Below are 20,063 nucleotides of genomic sequence, written 5' to 3' on the forward strand. Positions count from 1 at the left end.
AGTGAAGACTCAGGACATAAGAAGACCTGTACTGTAACATCTTGTAAATCAGTGGTGTCCCAAATTTTCTGTTCAAGGAGATTATGGAGCCACAGAGGAAAGTGATTGACAATGTAGAGTGTGCCTAAGGACAGTCATCCAGTGAAAGGTGTATTAAATGTTTTAATAGGGAAATTATCAAAAAAGTCTAAAAAGTAAAGTTGGGAAAGGAGACATGCTTTGTCATACATTAAAACTTGTCATAGGCTGAGCATGGTGGCATATGCCTGTAATTGTAACACTCAGGAGGCTGAGGCAGGAGAATTGCTGTGAGTTCAAGGCCAGACTAAACTACATAGCATGACCCTGTCTCAAAACAAAACAGGCCATAAACTATTGCAACTAACAGCACATACAAAGAGATCAACAGAACAGCGTTCTAAGACAGATTCAGGTTTATATGAAAACATTTCATGCTATGTAAAAAAGTTGGGTGTTGCGGGACTGTCCTGCAGTGTTGCAGAACTGTCCTGCAGCAATGTTGTAATGGTTATATTTCTGGACTTATGTGTAAACATATATAATTATTTATTCCTATTTTTTAAATATATCTTAATTTTTAAAATTTTTTGTCATATTCTGTAGGGATTTGAAATTTAACATATCAGTACTTTATGAAAAATACCTGTTCCTTGTTATGCCTAAGATGTTTGATATTCAGACAGGTAGTGAGGTTAAGCTCAACAGCCTAGGTTATATGGTAATAACAATAAGCGTCTCTTCTGGAGGGCTAACAACCTAAGTTTGCAGACCAAAAATTAGAGTAAAAGGAGGGCCACAAGAAAGGCCAACATTTTGGCCCTAGCCTTCTAAGTTCAATCAAGACTCAGGACGTATGAGAACTTGTACTGTAACACCATGTAACTCAGTTGTGCTCCAAATTTTCTGATCAAGGAGATTATGGGGCCAAAGAGGAAAGTGATCCATGATGTACAGTGTGCCTAAGGAGAGTCACATGGAGAGAAAACATTCTCTCAGGCTTTCACAGAGAGCACATTGGCCAAGCAATGGCCGTGACTCATCCACATGACTGACACTGACAAAGGACCTACAATCTGAGGTACAGGATCTCAGGATAAATCCTGAGGGGATTTCATTGACCTTATCAGATCCAAAAGCTACAATTCTTGTTAGATAGATCTTGCTTTATGTTAGTCTTAACCATCCAGCAGAAAAGTATAAAAACGAAGTACAAGAAATAAAGCCATGTTGTTATGGTGAGCTGTAGGGGACTCAGGTCAACAACTTTTGGCATTGCCAGTGAAGTGGAAGACCCAATATTATTATGGACTACTGGACTATTTTGGAATATTTTGCTGAGTTCACACACCTATAATATTTAAATGATGGAACTAAACAAAAAAAGGGGAAACAGATGAATAACAATTTTGTATCTGTGTATTCAAAATAGTTAGGATAAATATATAACTACATTCTCTTAATTCAAGGAATAGAGGGATTTGGTCTAACAGTGTTTGTAAATAGGATATCATGTCTGCATCTTGTACAACAAATAACCACTAGGAAGGCAGTATGCAATGTGTTAATTATTGGAACTGTCCTACCAATTTGATTTGAAACTGTCTCATTGCTATTTATTTCTCAATAAAATTATGGGGAGAAAAAGTTGGGTTACCCATCACCAAAAAGAAATAACATTATCTCATCTGTCATTACCAGAAAAATTCTGAAGGAATAAAATCTAATAGAAGAACTAAAATTGTAAAATCTAAGAAAAATTAGGAACATAATAGAGGTACAGGGGACTTTCAAAACAGGACACTTTAAAATCAGACTGCAAGCAACCAAAATGATGGCTCTGTCTATGTGAGTTAAGAAGGAAAGACAAAAAAGAAAAAGAAATAGAGGAAGGGGAGAAATGAATCTAAAAATCAAAAGATAAATCAATGGTGATAAAATATTACCAACAAGATAAATGGGTTAATACCATTAATGCAAAACTGGATTATACAAATTGACAAGACACACATACACAAACCCCTCAACAGAAAAAGCAGCAAAATAACATCAAGCTTTTAGTAATAACATCATATCGGCAAAAAAATTTAAATCATTTTATTGATGTAGATATTATACTGATGGTTGTCATGCAATAAACTGTACCCATTTACAGTATAGAATTTGGTTAAATTTTGACCCATATACCCATATTCTCATCACAATTAAGATATTCAAAACATCCAAAAGTTTCCTCAGGCCCTAAAATGTATGTCCTTACTTTTAAAATAAAACTTACTTAACCATCCAGCAGAAAAGTATAAAATTAAAGTATAAAAAGTAAAGCCATATTAATATGCTAAGCTATAAAAGGCTCAAGTCAACAACTTCTGACACTGTCAGGCCTGCAGATAACCCACTACTATTATGTACTACTGGACTATATTGGATTATTTTGCTGAATTCATGCACCTACAATATTTAAATGACAATGGAATACCCATCTCTGAAAAAACTAGACAAAAAAGGGGATACAAATAAAGGACCATTTTGTCTCTGTATATTCAATAATCTTGTTTTGAAAATTTTTATTTCTCTTTAAAATAAGTTATACTGCTTCAAAATTGAACTGTTTTCAGTGTTCAACAGTCATTTTTACTTGAGTATGGTTTACATTTACTAAGAATTGGTATACATTTTTAAAAATCTTTTTTAGTTTTTACAAATTATGCTGTAAAAATATTGTTTTCTACCCATAAAATTTCTCAGGGAAAGAGTCTCTGTTTCCCATCACTATGTAACTTCTTTCCTTTTCATTATCTCTAGGTCAGGGTACTAAATATGTTTCTCTTTAGCTATTCTGGCAGTCCTAAGGAGGAGATAAAGTAATTCTTTTCTTTGCCCTCTATATTGTTAGGCATTCTCACCATACCTATCTAGCTATATAAAATAAACTGGCTCAGCGGCTCTCACAAGTTCACTGGCTAAAGACAAATAGGAAAGAAACAATTCTCATTCTGGTGGGATGACGAATGAGCAGAGTGAAGGTACCAAAGGTCACTACAGATCTGCTCGCTGGCTCCAGGCAGAGTCTACAGGAGGGTCTACTAGACAGCTGGTAAAGGCTAAAAGAGTTTTCAAGGATTAACAGGCCAGGGAGACTTGTCTGGGGCTTCGATGCTGCCTTCACATACTCCTGGCTTTGCCTTCAGCCTTGACCCTTTACCCCGGCTCCTGCTGGAGTGAGACCCTGGTACACAGTATGAATTCTCCCACAGGGAAGTCTTGACAGTGCTGGCTCATTCAACTGAATAAACACATCAACTAGCAGTGGAAAAGAGAAAGGTAAAAGCATATTCTATGGTTTACTGGTGGCCTAGGTATTGTGCATTTGGCAGAAATTCAAGCCACTCTGAGACTCTTTCCCCAGAACTAGGGAAATGCTTGCCTCTATTAGGATGTCGAGAATATTTTTTATTTACAGAAATATTTAAAACTTTGTTAAAACGTACAGCAGTAATTATATTTATAACACAAAGAAAATGAGTTTGACACAGGAATAATTTCATATTTTATCTCATTTACTCTGCAGTATCTGAATAGTTTCCCTAAGATACATCTGTTTTACTAAAATTGTGAAGTAATTTCAGATTTCTGCTCATTTCCAGGCTACATTCTGATGTTCTGAATTTAGGAGAGAGAAGTACAATGGCCTCCAAACAACCTACGAGATAAAAGTTCTTACGATTCTTTCTTTCTTTTTATTTTTATGGAAGGGTCTACAGGATGTTCACGGTCTCACTACTAGATCAGACTTGAAGTGATCTGCCTGTTTACAGCCTCTCAAGAGCTGGGATTACAGGCACGCGCCACCACGTCCAGTCTCAACTGCTGCTTCAGTGGGACCTGGGGGCGGGGCCGGCATGGCAGGCTCTGGGATTGAATCCCTGGCCCCTGCGCCTGCTTGCAGGCGCTTTAATCCACTTAGCTGTTTGGTTGGCCCTTCATATGATTAATTCTAAACATAAATTTACCTCCACGTTTACATGAAAATGTTCTGGTTTTAATGCAACAGGTGAAGCAACTAAAGTATACCTCACCTGAGAAAATGAATCATTAGTTTTCTCTTGTAGTTCTTACTTTGTGCCACCAATAAGTATAACACATTCAAATTTAAAGCCTAATACTCAACATATCCAAATGTGTATCTTATCTGCCCTATTAAAAGATTCATGATGATGGGTTGGACTGTCTTGTACAATGTAGAATCCTGCACAGTGCCTAATAATAATGTATTAAACATTTACTAAATATAAAAAGACAGAAAGTCACATGTGTGTACTCCTTAGCAAAGTGTTTTGTTTAGCTAGAGAGTCTAACAAGACATAGTACAGAATGAACAAAATGTTGCTCTTTTTTGGGTTTGTATCAGATCAAAGAATGTGGGGTTAGGAAGGCAGAGTTCTACTAAGAAAGAAATCACATACATGTTTGTACTTCAAGCACATGATTGCTTTTGCTTTTTATCCTACAAACAAAATATAAGAAGGCTGGTTGAGCTATTGTGAGTACAAACCAGACTTACCTATTAATTTCTGAATTAAGAGGTCTTTTTCCTTTAAATCAAGGTAGTAATAGGCAACCCACATCATGTGTGGTCTTCTGGTATATGATCTCAAAAATATACTAAATGTCTTAATTTTGAGTTCAAATACAAACTAAGCATGATTAATTTGAAAATTCAAAATACTTTGAAATACAAAACTGTCTGAGTGCCAACCTGATCTTCAAAAAGTCTGGGCTATGGAACATTTCTGATTTCAGACTTTTGGGTTAGGGATGTGTATCTAGTAAATAAAATCTTTGCAAATATTAAAAAACCCCAATTAAAAAAATCCCAATAAACTCTAATAAAATAGAAAAAACATCTGATCTCAAGCATTTGAGATAATGAACACTCTCTCTGTATACTATTATCATAATTAGTGTCCATCAGAGTAAAAATACAATAACCTGAGGATTGAGTCAGCACTTTTATTAGTCTACTCCCTCACCCACAGCAGCCTCAAAGCTTCAAATAACAGCTGAAGTCACCTATGGGTTTGTATCAGATCAAAGAAGAATGTGGGGTTAGGAAGGCAGAGTTCTACTAAGAAAATCATAGGTGACTTCCAACATACTGGAGGTGTGAAATGGATTATTTACTTTATAAGGTTGTTGTGTTAAATGAAAGAGCAAGTGAAACACTGTTTCTAAGGTCATTCTCTGAGTCTCCTGAATTATTCTGAAAAATTATTTCAATCATTTATATACTCACATTTATGCATCTAAAACATGCTACTCTAACTTGTGAAGAGGCACAAGGACAAAAATAAAGTTATGCCTAAGATTTGTAGGGCAAATCTAAAGAATAAGAAAAACATAAGCTAACTGATGGTATTTGTGCTAAAAATAAAGCCATGCATCAAATATTATGTGTGAATACAGAAAGGCCTCAAATGTAACTGTCTTCATTTTTCTAGGATAAACTATAATTTGTGGAGAGCTCTGAGGTATTTTTGTTTGCATCTCCAGCTTCATTATAATTTTTCACTTTGGCAATCCTTATTTCTTAGATACATAATCTAGCATTATGCTGCTTCTGATAATAGACATGCTGCAAATCCTGAAAGTTTTCCAATTTCTCTGTTATACACTCAGTTAAAATGGATTATGAATACAAACAAATAGGCATTAACTATATTAACATCATCCTAAGAAGTACTATTTCACAGGCCTGGTCTGTAGTTGGGGGTAGAACACTTGTTTAGTATGTATAATGCCCTGCATTCACTCCCTGGCATGACAAAACAAACACATGAACCACTTTTTTTATTTATAGAGAATATTTCACCCATTTATATCACTACTGGCAAGTCACTATAATTTTTTTCTGATGCTGTAATAGAAATTAAAATTATTTCTCTAGTACTATAATAGAAATAAAATATTTTTACATTTCAGGTGTTTTACAAGTTGTTATTTTTTTATTCTCTGGAATTTGCTTCAGTAGTTTCAGATTTCAAGTTTTACCTACAAAAAAACTCTTACAACTCATCATTCAGATCTGTGACCAAAAGTGACTTCTGCCCAGATGTCTGTGACAAAAGAAAGCTATATAACTATTTTCTCAGAAAGATAAGAGAAACTTTGGATTAGAATAAATTTTGAAAACTATATCTGTAGAATGATAACCTAAGCAAATCCTGAGAATATAATGGATAAACCTGTAAGACAAAGCAGTGCTCATTTACTAGCCCTAAAGACACTCAAGATACCTACTGTACTGTTTGTATTGTTAGTTTTCCTTTATACTATCAGAATGGGGAGGTTATAAAATAAGAGTGCTTTCCTTTATCGCACCTCTACAAAGACAGTGTGAATACGCAAAGCATAAAGCGTTTGCTGGGGGTGGTGGCACACTTCTATAATCCTAGCATTTGGGAGGCTGGGGAGACGGTTCACAGTGAGTTCAATGTCAGCTTGAACTACCTGACAAGAACCTGTCTCAAAAAACAAAATATCCCCTAACAACAACAACAACAACAACCAAGCAAAGACAGGCAGGCAGGCAGGCAGGCAGGCAAGTGGGTGGGTGGGCGGGCAGACAGACACAGAAAGGAGGTATGGGGTTAAGTGTCCACCAATCTTAAAAAAATTTCTGGTAAAAGTAATTCAGGTAAAACTAATCCAGTTTATCATTTACAATGTGTATGAATTAAAATCCAGACATGTTAGGTAACTTGAGGGTGAATTTGAAATTTAAAGGAAAAAGATCTATATGAACTCTCTCATTTCTAGATTCAAGTAGAATTCCATCTACCTGGTTGTTCGGAACTTAGTGTAAGACTGTAATGCCAAAAAGGCATACAAAAACAATGACTATATAATAATGCTCACAGGAAAAAAGAAAAAAATGTACCACTAGCCTAGCGACTAAGCTATGTCTCCCTCCAGGTTGCAAGAGTAAGGTGCTGGGTTCAATCAATGGGGGGGGGGGAAGGATAGATAGATTAAATTTAAATGAAATGTTATTTAAATAAGGAGTTCAAGGACAATCTATTCCTGCTACTCATTCAACAGTAAAATAGATTATAGATTCTATATAGTAAAAGAACCACTTCTACAATGTCTTGTGTTCTACACTCACAAACATTTCTTAACCTTGTTCCTGGAGAGCAGAAATGACATGTAGAGTGTGCCTAAGGAGAGTCACATGGAGAGAAAACATTCTCTCAGGCTTTCACAGAGAGCACATTGGCCAAGCAATGGCCATGACTCATCCACATGGCTGACACTGACAATCTGAGGTACAGGATCTCAGGATAAATCCTGAGGGGATTTCACTGACCTTATCAGACCCAAAAGCTACAACTCTTGTTGCATAGGTCCTGCTTTACCTTGGTCTTAACCATCCAGCAGAAAAGTATAAAAATGAAGTATAAGAAGTAAAGCCATGCTGTTATGTTGAGCTGTAGGGGACTCAGGTCAACAATTTCTGACATTGCCAGTGAAGCGGAAGACCCAATACTATTATGGACTACTGAACTTTTTTAGGTTATTTTGCTGAGTTAACACACCTATAATATTCAAATAACGGAACTTAACAAAAAAAGGGGATACAGATGAATGTCCATTTTGTATCTGTGTATTCAAAGTGGTTAGGATAGATATATAGTTACATTCTCTTAATAAATAGAATGATTTGTTCTAATGGTGTTTGTAGATAGGATATCATGTCCACATCTTGTATAGCAATTAACCACTGGGAGGAATATATGCAATGTGTTAATTATTGTAACTGTCCTACCAATTTGATTTGAAACTGTCTCATTGCTATTTGTTTATCAATAAAATTACTGGAAAAAAAGAAATGACTATGTTTTGTTATACTTAACAATAGTTCAGAGAAAATGTTTAAAAATGCAAGTATCATGCCGCCCCCAGGTGCACTGAGCCTGTCACCACGTCCAGGCATGGTGGGGCATGCCAGTAATCCCAGCATTGAGTAGGCTGAAAACAGAAGGATTACTGTGAGTCCAAACTGTGTAGTGAGACCCTGTGCAAAAATAGTAAAAATAAAAATAAAAAATCCCTTCCCCTCCGATTAGTATTCCATGTGTTGCAGTGGGACCCCCATACCTTTCGGCATAGTGGTTTGGATACCACACTCTGCCTGTTAAAGGCTGTGGTTGGCAAGGAGGAAGAGGATGATGGGGACGGGACAGCCTCCAGAAATGCCTAGAGTAGTTATGCAGAGATCAGAGAGGGTTCAGGTCAGAGAAGTAACAGCTGCTATAAACCTAAACTTCCTGAAAGTAATAGATTATTCCATTTTTTCCCAAAATATGCAAATCTTCTGAAATACACATGTTATAAGGAATCCAATCATGACCCCAACTATGAGTGTGTTGGATGCCATGTGAATGGAAGATGGAGAGGGTGATGTTAAGCTCTTCTAAACAAACAATATGTAAAAACTAAACAGGCAACACAACATACTTTACTTCTATACTTATATTAACAATAAATGATAGAAGCTTTTATGTAAGGGCAGGGTATAGGCTTGGTAGATACAAAATAATGCAAACCTGTCTTCAAATCATTTATCTTCAAAACACATGCACAAAGCCCTCTACAGCCAGACCAAATGGACATGTCATCTCTCATAGCAATAAACAGGAAAATAAACACTTCAGAATAAAGTCATTCAAACCAGGTCTGTTAGGTTTGAGCAACCCTGTAACAATCTAATGTCTTTAACCTCTTAAAAGTTCTTTCTTCTACTTCTACTTAAAGCAGACCTCAGAACCATGAGTCTTTCACCAGCAACAAGAGAATGCCAGAGCTGCTCTGATTAAGCTTCCTCCTTCCTTGGAAATGGAAGGTCTTTATACTCAACTGACAGTTGGCCATCTTGTTCAGTATCAACGTGACATGCAATCCATGGATGATGCTTCTGCCCAAACTTTTCATTGTAGTTTACTCTGTATTTTGTCTTCATGGATAATTAAGTTTATATCGTTCTATGTTAAAGCAGGACCTTTTTTAAAAGTTATAACTTAGGTTTAGAATAGAATTTAGAGGGAAAAAATATATACTTGAAGTCTACAGTTTCTAGGTTCAGGTGGAATTCCATCATACTCCACATTCCTTTAAAATGAGCAAATTCATTATATATATTTTCATATATATATATATATATATATATATTCCCCCCCTAAAATAAACCTGCATTTTTTTTTTCTATGACCACAGTTAAATGGTGACTCGTATGCTCTCTGTTTCACAAACAGCCCTTAATTCAACTGGGGATTGAACACAGACGTCTCACCTTTCTTACTAAGAGAATGGATGATAACAGGCACCTAGTAGCTCCTCTTTGGAGAATGCTTGCTAAACTGAACAACCACATCTAAAGTTTAAAGTCTGTAAAAAGATAGTACTTTTCTGTCAAAAGCTGCCATCAGCTCTTGAAGAAGTTATCATAATCATCCAAAAGGAATCATTAGAATTCTATTAAAATACACATAAAATGAATGGCCATTTTTCAGAGATTTCATGCCACGGACTGTGGCAAAGGAAAAGAAAAACGATTCTCTGTACTCAACAATGCTCACCCAGGTCTTGCCAACAATCTCATTTATTTATTTATTTATTTATTTATTTATTTGGTAGATACAGGGTCTCGCTACACAGCTTAGGATCATTGTAACCCTCCTATCTCAACCTCCCCAGCACTGGGATTACAGGTGTGCACCACCATGCCCAGTTTTGGTGGCCAGCACAGTGTGCCTGGAATTCTGGGGGCTGACACAGCACGTGGTACCAGGGATTGAACCCAGGTCCTTGCACTTGCCAGGCAGGTGCTTAGATCACCAAGCTACCTCTCCAGCCCCAACAATCTCTATTTTAATAGTTCTCCTTAATCTTAAACTTAACTTTCCAAGCAGCTGCTGGAATCTAAAACATAAAGCTAGTATTGTTAGTTAATGCTCTTAAAACCTGCAATGTCAAGTCCAAAGATTTTTTGTATGAAGTCATGCCTAGATATATTCCACCAAGCTTCAGTTCTTGCCATCTGATGTTCAATGAGCACTGTCATGTGTTAGATGCGCCATTTTTCTGCTTGGAAACCAATACAATTAATAAAACACATGTTTATGAAGTTTATTTTCCAGTAGAAAGAGAAAAATCATCAACAGATAATCAAAACAATGCACAGATGGTGTGCTACAGAGAAAAATAAAGAGCAGGGAGTATCAGGGTTGGAGGCTTAGGGGATTTCTATTTTCTACAGTTAACTGGATAGGTAACACCTGATCAGACTCCTTTAGGATAAGGCCTCCGATATATCTGGATGAGAAAGCTTTCCAGACAAAGGGAATATGCAAAGGCTAAAACACGCTCAACTCATTCGAAGGACAATGGAGACCTGTATGACCAGATTAAAATAAGCAAGGGACAAAGTGACAAGAGATGGAGTGATAAAGGTAGCAATAGGGAAAAAGTGACACCAGGGAAAAATCTCATAAAACTTACTGCCACTGCAAAGATTTTAGTTTTTACCAGCTTGTGTAAGTTTTGAGCAGAGAAATGCTGTGGTCCAACTTGAGGTTTTAAATGGATCACTTGGCAAAAGCAAATGCAAGTAGACACATTAGAAGACTATTACAATAATCCACTGAAAGAAAACAATGGATTGGCTCAGGTGGGAGGCTAATGTGTACAGCACCTGAAAAGACAACTGTATTGTGCTACCCTCCACTTTCTTTGGCACCTTACATTTTTCTGCTTAGAAAGCATTTTTTTTAACTCATCTGCTCACTTGTACACAATCTTTAATATGTAGTTCAAGTAACTCTAGAGATTTCTGATTCACCCAAATAGAGAAAAAAGTAATTTACCTTACCTCTTACCTCTATCAAACCTAATACCTTATCACAACACTTATATTGTATTATAACTAGCTATTGCTTTTACACAACACAGATTCTTTGAGGGTAGGTAGTAGTCCAAGTCTATTTATCTTGTATCCCCAGTGTCTGCTTAAAAGCTCTCAATAATGTTTTTGTTACAAATAACTCCAGACTTGTTACTTTTTTAAAGGAAATAACCAAACTGACATAGAAGAAACTAAAATCTGGTCTGGGTAAACACAGGGGACATGAGGAAGGAAAATCAAGGAGATTTGTTAGAAGGATACTACAGACTTTGAAGGGTCTTATAATAAGACCATGTATGATAACAAAGGCAGAAGACAAAGGGCAACATACCCTAAAGATAATGCAAAGAGAGAATCAACAGAACCTGCAATGAACACCGGAGACAACTAGATGACCCCAGCAGTTCAATTCTAGCATACCAATGGGGAAAGTCAGACAAGAGCGGATAGAAGCACAGAAAGTGGTCCAGTAAGATTTTTCTGATATAAACAGATTAAATTTTATCTTTCTCTCAAATACATCCTGAAATCTCCTGATAGTTATTTCTAAGGTATGTGTTCAGTAATTCATTGTTTAAAATTTTACACTTATCAAATTTATACATGCACTTGACAGCAAATTAAATAGTTACAGAAGAGCTTACGATAAAAAATACCAGCCTTCCATCAGTCCTCTGTACAATGACCCTCTTTTAATAGTTACTCAAATAGTCAGAGGTCCCAGGGCCCCTGGCTGTAAGTCAGGTTAGTGATGTACCTGGCAATTCCAGACTTAAGAGGTCTAACGAAGAACTCATTACAGATCTGTGCAGAGCATATAACTGACACTTTACCCTGAGGCCAAGGAAGGAATATGCTAACAAGTTAGCTGTGTAGCCAATATGTGCCAATTTTGACTAACAGGAGGAGAAATAGGAGACAGGAAGAAACTAGCCTATAAAATACCCCTCCATACCCTCTTCTGATGGGTGCTGGCCAGAGAAACCCTAGTTCCCCCTAGAGGTTTTTAGCAAAACCAGTGAGCAGTACCACCACAAACCCTGGACAGGCCTTCCTCCCCTCGTTTGCCCTCCTTTCCCTCCATCTTTCTCCCCAATAAAGTGTTAGCAGGTAAAGTGGCTCAGGCTCAGCTTCCTACAGAACATGGGCTAAGGAAATCGCTTTCGTCTTGTCTCTTCATCTTCAGCTTGGGGTCCTAAACATCTACACTTGGGAAGCTATTTCCAACTCTGCTGTGCTATCCTTCTGCTCTTTTCTTTTGAAATCACATTCTCAATCTCTAACATTCTTTCACATTCACTAAACACTCCTTTTTCCTTTATACACCTACTACTTTTACGATGTACCATCTCTTTTTTTTTTTTAAATTTAGAAATCTATTGTTTAATCCACAAGCTTAATATAGCTTTAGTTTGAAAAACAAAACAGTGAAATCAAGACACTATTTCAGGGGCTGGGGAGATGGCTCAGTAGAATAAGTGCTTGACCGGTAAACGCAAGGATCTGAGTTTAATCCCTGGTTCCGCAAAAAAAAGTCTGGGCCCTTCTTTCAGCTTCAAAATACAAGAGCTCTGAACATTAAATATCCCAATTGGAAGAATAAGACAAAAATATGAATGAAGCCAGGACATTTCAGAAAACAACAATTTCATATAACTAAAGGATCCATCCATCCTTCCTGGGACAACTTAACTGCCTTTACAAGCAGGGAGAAAGGGGGATGGTGGGGGATGGTGACGAGGGAGGGAGAAGAAAAAAGAAACCTAGAACAGAGTAGAGTCCAGTTCCAGTGTTCTGAACCAACATGCCACACACCCTTGTAAGCCTAGTGTCCTGGAAAACAAGTTTCATTTTTCTGTCTCAATCTGGGGCTTAAATCCTCATTCCTTTCAGAAGCAATTCCACAGGCAACAGGGAAGACTGTGGCACTGGAACACCCATTTATGCTTCTGTGGTACTCCAACAGTGGTCTGATTCTGGACAAGCATGCAAACCATACAAGGTTGGACACAGAACTCAAATGGGTGTGAAGACTCTAATAAGAAGTAAACAAAGAAAAAGGGGAAAGCCTCACTGGGAATAGCAAGGGGCATTTGAAGAAATAAGAATGTCAACAATACTTATCCCTTTTTCTAAAAAAAGAGATTTTTAAGGCTTAAAGTATTTTACTCTAAATGAATTTATGTCATCTGTCAATGAAAAAATGTCACTAATACACTGTGGACACCTTTTGCAATGTAAAACCATGCCCCCCCCCCTTTCTATATGGTGAACTTCAACCTAGCAATTATTACAACAACTGTTATAGTCTGAAGCTCAAACACATTTCAGTAATTTTGAAATTGAACTGAGTACAAACCAAATAAAATTTATATCCTAACTAACATCCCCCCCCCCCAGGACTGTGGGGATACTTGAGCCTTCCACATGGATCTGAGAGGCTTTTCCCACAGGTGCTTCTCTAAGTCGTCCAGATTGTCTTCAGCTTCACTCTCAGTCTCCTTCTTGGGCTTGGGTGCTGCCTCAGGTTCTTCCTGTGCTGATGTGGTTGTGGCAGCAACAATAGCTGCTGGGGCAGCAGGAGCCACAGGGTTGCAGCCACAGCTTCTTCCTTCTTGTGTTTTGTGCTTCTTGAGTTTCTAATCCCTTTTGTGTTTCTTGTCCTTCTTTTTCTTCTTTTCCTTCACACCTACTTCCTGATCACAATTCCAGGCTGGTGATGGGCTTGGCATGGGGCTCTCAGCCTTCCTGGCCAGCACTGTGGGGGACCAGTTTGTAGAGAGCAATTGAGGCTGGACAGGGGACGGGGGTACTGGGGGCTTCTTGGCTGCTGGCTCAGAAGACCCAGAGACAAATGTAGACAATGGAGCTCATCTTATGGACTGCAGGCTCAGTGAGGCAGCCTTTTTTGTCTTTTTAAGTTCTAGAGTTCTAGAGACTCTTCTAATGGGCCTGGTACTTTTGCAGATGGGGACTGCCTTCTTTGGGGTGAGGCCGATGTTCCTCTTCCAGTGGGTGGAGGACATGAGGTCTGAGCAGCTCCAGGCCATGGTAAAGGAGAATGCAGTTTGTTTGGTTGTGGTGACCGGGTCTCCCTGGGAGCATGGCTCGGGGAAGATCCTTTCCTAGGCTTTGATAAGACAGAAGGTGAGCCTCTTTTGGTGGTTGGGGAGCTTCTCTGTTTGGGAGGTGGAGACCCAGCTCTTTGGTGGTAGGGATGGTGATGCCCTCTTCTTGGGAGGGGTGGGGGTGAAGCCATCCTTCTCTTTGGAGGTGGAAGGAGAGCACCTCTTCTGTATGGGAGGAGAGCTTTTTCTGGGGAAAGTGAGCAAGGAGGGGAGGAGAGGGAGTCCTTTGTCTTGGCGGTGGTGCGGGGGAGCTGCGCTGCTGAGGTGGAGGAGCTGGTGAGCAGTATCTTCTGGTGGGTGGAGGGGAGGGAGGGAGCTTCTCCGTCTTCTACGATGACAGGAGGCCTCTTTCTGGCGCTTTTGTGATGAAGATGCACTTCACGAAAGGGAATGTCTCTGCCGCTGGCCCATCTTACCATTTTTCACATGGGATCACTTGGGTCGCTCATCTTCAAAGGATGAGGAGGAGCCAGAGTCAGATGAAGACAGCTAGTTCTGTGTTCTGTCATCTGTACTGGCGTCTCTGCTGCACAGAATCAGCTGCAGCCATTTTGCCACCTTTATCTTCTTCAGATGCAGATAACTACTTTTCTAGGCCTTGGTTCCGGTGATTCCGATTCTCTTTTCTCAGTATCTTTATGTTTTGTCAGTGAAATTCTCCCCAGAGACATAAAAACACAGCTTTTTCTTGTACTGTTTGACTGCTGGGGTATTGGGGAATGATGCATTTTTGGTGGTGGAGTAGCTGGCGGGGATGGCCTGTGCCTTTGCCTCAGAGGACTTGCTGAAGGAGATAAGCTATGAGTTTTTCGAGGGGGGCTAGATGTCCTCTTGGGAGGTTTCTTTGGTGGTGACCAGGAACAAGATGAGGATGACGAACTGTACCCAGACAGTGATGTTGATGAACACCTCCTTTGTCTTACTGGAGATCTCTTTCTATGCCTTGGAGGAGATGGCATTCATCATGGTGGGGTTCCTCTTCAAGGAGATAGTCTCCTTCTTGGGCTTGGTCACCTGGGTGAATATGATCGTGGTTTGTTTTTTTTTTTTAATATGATCTTGATTGGGACCTATGGAGCCTTCTTAGTCAAATATGAGAAGGAGAGTGAGAATGGGTCCGTGACCTTGATTTGGAACATGATCAAGATCTAGATCAGGTCTTTTCTTTTTCCTTTTTGGAATTTTTTTCCAGAGTAGGTTCTTTAGGTTCTGGCATGGGATCCGGCTTGGGAACTTTCAGGATGTCACTAGTAGATATGGCTTCTTGTACTGAAGGTTCTTTTACTTTCATTGAAGGTTCAGGGAGCTCTGGAGTTTTTTTCTTCTTTTCTGGAGCAGAGGAAGGACTCTGGCTCTTGGTTTTGTGTCAGGGAGATCAAGAATGACTGCACTCTCTCTCTCTCCTGACTGGGGAAGATTTTCTTCTAGGGGAAGGAGATCTGGATTTGCATCCTCTTGGGCTTGGAGACCGCTCCTTTTTTTCTCTCCTCCTTTCTTTTTTTCCTTATCTCTCTTATCTTTGTCTTCATCCTGCTTTTTCACTGATGCCAATTTTTCTTGTTCAATCTCTCTGTTTTGTTTCTTCTTCCTTTAGGAAAACAGAAAGGATTCCAGCAGTGCTTTCTTGGGCATTTAACAGCAGGGGCCAAAGTTCTCCAAAAATTCTCTAGCATTTTTCCCATTCAAAAACCCAGTCAGGTTGATTTGCATCATTTTGGAACCTGGATCCTTCACTTCCAGCTGGTTGAATATAAACTCAATCACATTATCTTCAAATCCAAGGACTTCTGTTACTCGTTTTGTTATCCAAGACTTTATAACCTCCAAATTTACTCTGCTCACATCTACCTTTTTTTTTAGGCATTCTGCAAATTTCAGCTGCTTCAGTAATTTCTTCCATTTGTTGCTGAGCTGATTATCCTGTTCCGCACTTGTTCCGCAGAAGAATCCCACGTTGATCTTGCTGTCTCACTCCGAGATCGCTCCCTATCCCCTGTACCATGTCTTAGGACCTTTGTATTACAGTTAAATTTCTTTGAAGTTCTCAGGATTATTGGTTTCCCCAACATTAGTGGGTTTTGTTTCTTCTAGTCTTTTTCATGCTGAAAGTTTCCCTACAACTTCTAATAAACATCACGTCCCAGTGCCTCTCACAGAAGAGCCTAGTTAGCTAGTGTGGGTTTCCTTGGATAATCTGTTTTCTGATTAGGTCTTTCCCTGTTACGAAAATCCCAACTGCGCTATCAATGTGTGGTGGAGAAAAGCATGGTACTAGCAGGTTTCCCTTTTGGGTAGACTTCTAGGGTAGTATGGAACATCCTCTATCTTCCACACATCTAAAATAAAATGAATTTAAGTTGTTGGGGATAGCAGCTGGAAAGGGATTGGGAAATCTATAGCAAGGCCAGGTGGTAGTTACGATATAAATACACAATCTCTTCCCTCTGCACTTATGTCCACTTTTGCTCCTTAGGGCTTGTGCCCATTGGGCACAGTGGCTCCCACACCTCTTAGCAGACTGTGCTAGGCTTTAGCTCAACCTGCTTCACCCATCCCTGTTTGCTTTAATTTTTCCAAAATTTGTTTAGCTTTCATTTACTAGCAATTCTGCAACCCTCTTTTCTATTTGCTATTACTGATTTATTTTTCTATGCTTTATATTGTTATATTATCAGTCATATAAAAGGTGGAAGGCATCTCAAAGTATCTACATCCTGACCCAGTACTCATGATTTATTTTCTGCAAAGATTTCAACCATAAGCTCTAAATATTCCAGGTTCCATTATAAATTTGAAGAAGGTTAATTGTCTATAAGACTTTTTTCCAAGACTTCTGTTTCTTTAAAATAACTCCTTTTAAACACTGAGACTTCTTAAAAGCAAATTTGAGAAGATTAAAAGTCAAATGAAAAGTTTATTATAATTCCTTAAATAATCGTTGTAGTTATACTTTAATAAATTTGACATGTTTAGATTACAGGGAGCAAAGCAACTCAAAGAAATACCAAAAGGAAATGTGTGCTTTAGTCATAGTATAGGCGCCATCTATAAGTACCCCAGCATTAAAGCATTAAATGCTATGCTACATCCTGAAACATATAAAATTTCCAAGGGCCTAACCACTCTCAGAAAACAAAATGAGAGAAAAACCAAGTATTTACCAGACAGGCCTAATTGTCCATCTCCCTCCTCCTTCATGAATGCAATAGCAGCCAAATCAGAATGCACTCTAAAGGGAGGAGAACAACTACTAATCCTTGTACAAACTCTTAACAAATGGATAGAGCATGCATGGACTCTAAACCTTCAAGCAGAAATGGTAATGAAATACAAACCAGCTATTGCAATATTTAATTCTTCTCACAAGGTCACAAACCTAGAGAAGAAATAAGAATCTGTTAGAAGAAGCCATTAAAAGACTATCACATACCATCTGTTATTAATGAGCAGGAAAGTCTGTCTCAGAGTAAGAAAAGATACTCAACTTACAGTAGCTAGTAGAAAAGTAGCAAATGGAAATCTGAATCCAGTAACAGCACAAAAAACACACACAACAAAACAAAAACAAAAGAGTAACAACTCCCTGAACATATACAAACACTTAAAAGGCTGCCAGCTAATGAAAATATTTGTAGATTTCACTTCACATTTGCTCAAAATGCTCCAATCTTTCAGCATAAAAAACATTAACAAAAGGCAGATCTGTTTCTTCTCCCTACTTAAAATTTTCCACATCTAGAAGTTCATTATCATCATCATATCAACTAGACTATCCAGCTTTATTCAAAAATAACATCAGCAAAGAATGGCACCCCAAGATAACTTGAGTGTAAGTTTTATTCAAATTATTATTTTTTTCTTAAAGAAATGAAGATCATAAGGATCTGATGCTTGAGTTTGTATAGATTAAACATCTCTGTTAAAGATCTGAACTTCCTAAAGGAGAGGAACAAGAGACAAACTGGAAAAAAAAAAAATCAATCCTAGCTCCAGTTCTGCCACTGCTTTATTATATGACCTTGAACAACTCAATTTCTTTCTGGATCTATATCCTAATATATAAAATAAATATCACTTCAAATCTCAGAATTTATGATTCTGTAATAAAAGGAGACTTACAAGACAGGATGTAGCTTTTAAAAAGAATGATAAAAAAATTAGTTATGTTACTATAAAAATATTTTCTTCTGTAATAGTGTCAATAAAATGCCATTCCCATTTCCTTGCTTAAAATAGCTAAGAATTACTCTACTTAGCCAATAAAGTCAGCCCTCTGAATCCACAGGTTCCACATCCATGGAGTCAACCAAGTATGGATTGAAAATATGTGTGAAAAAAGCTTTGTACTAAAGATGTACAGACATATGCATGGCATTTTAAGTATTCTGTTGAGTTTTTTTTTTTAATGTATTTAGTACAGGGTCTACAGGGTCTCACTACAGATCAGACTCGTAGTGGTCCTCCTGTTTTCAGCCTCTCAAGCACTGGAATTACAGGCGCGCGCCACCATGCAGTCTCAGTCTCCCTCTCAGCGCACCCCAGGGGAAGGGCCAGCACAGCACACCAGAGATCGAACCCTGGTCCCTGGGTCTGCCTGCTAAGCAGGCGCTTTAATCCACTGAGCTATCTGGCCTGCCTTCTGTCGAGTTTTTTAAGTAATCTAGAGATGACTGAAGGTATATAAAGAGGACTGGATAGGTTATATGCAAATACATCACTTAATACAAGGGACTTGAGCATCTGGATATTTGAGAAGTGGAGTATGTAATCAATCCTTCGAAAATATCAAGAGATGGCGGTGTTCTGAGTCTCTCTTTTGCCCTATACAAATGCTCCCCACATGACACATTATAAAAACTTTGTGCAAAGATAAAATTTTAGGAAACTATGAGTGTCAAATATGTCAAATTGATCTACTTCCTACTTAACAATTCTCAAAAAATTAACAGACATTTCTCAAAGTTTTGGGCAAAGATGCTCACAGAAATTTAGTGGGGGGAAAGCATAGCCATTGTGAAAAAAAAGAAAAGAAAGAAAGATAAACATCAAGGTCTGCATTCTTTCTAGTGTACTGGAGATAACCCTATTCTGTGGAGGTGAAATACCATAAACTTCAGATAGGTAAATATAGGTTAAAATCCAGACTCTATCATGTACTACCTGTGCAACTGTGAACAAGTCAATGTCTTAGTGTCTCAAATTTCTCAACTGTAAAATGGAAAGAGGAATCAATGCCGAATGGAGTAGCTATGAGAATCAACTGAGACAGTATATAAAAGTCTTTGCTTCTGAGTTTAAGGAATGAAAAGCAACAGAAATCAAAATTATTATTGTGAAGGAACAAACAATAAGCACACACAGTCTAAAATACTATACAAGTAGTAATAGCTGAGTTATAAACCTAAAGTTCTCCATGTGATTTTCCCCATAAACTAAAACATTAATACAAACGTATGGGAAGATCACATTCTTCTTACTGAAGGTTGACCTAAAACATAGGCCAGGTGAAATTAAACAAAATATATACATTCCCTATTTCTCAAAACTCTGGTTCCTCAAGAGAGAAAACTTCAAAGCATATACTTAGGAAGACTTCCAGTCACTGTTGCTAATATTAAACAGTATAGTCAGGAAACTTTGCAACTGAAAGTAAGAAAGCCAGGAGCAGGGCCATCCACATTCTTTAGCTCTGTGGTGCCTTCTCACTAAAATTTCTAGGTAACCTTAATACCTTTTAGGTAGGTGGTCATGACAGAGAATCTAAACAGTGCTTATTAAGGTTTTCTAAAGTTCTTTAAATATTTGGACCAGTGATTATCATTTTCATAGGTCAAATTGCCCCTATCTTTACGCTGTTTAAGCAAACAAATGGTACTGTGGGTTTCTTCCTCTATTCTGGTTCGATTGCAGCTACAGGTAAAATGCAGGCAAAAAGAATGTCTTTTGAGACCCAG

At 38.2% G+C, this 20,063-nt stretch overlaps 1 protein-coding gene and 1 pseudogene across 18 annotated transcripts in view; both read right to left on the reverse strand.

Moving 5' to 3' along the window:
* Positions 1–20,063, reverse strand: part of Rbfox2 (RNA binding fox-1 homolog 2) — a 305,574-nt gene that overhangs the window by 70,217 nt on the left and 215,294 nt on the right. The gene's annotated exons all lie outside the window — the stretch shown is intronic.
* Positions 13,351–17,307, reverse strand: LOC105742640 (annotated as a pseudogene).

Source organism: Octodon degus, unplaced genomic scaffold (assembly GCF_000260255.1).
Source record: "Octodon degus isolate 3935 unplaced genomic scaffold, OctDeg1.0 scaffold00064, whole genome shotgun sequence".
Classification (NCBI taxonomy): Eukaryota; Metazoa; Chordata; class Mammalia; order Rodentia; family Octodontidae; genus Octodon; species Octodon degus.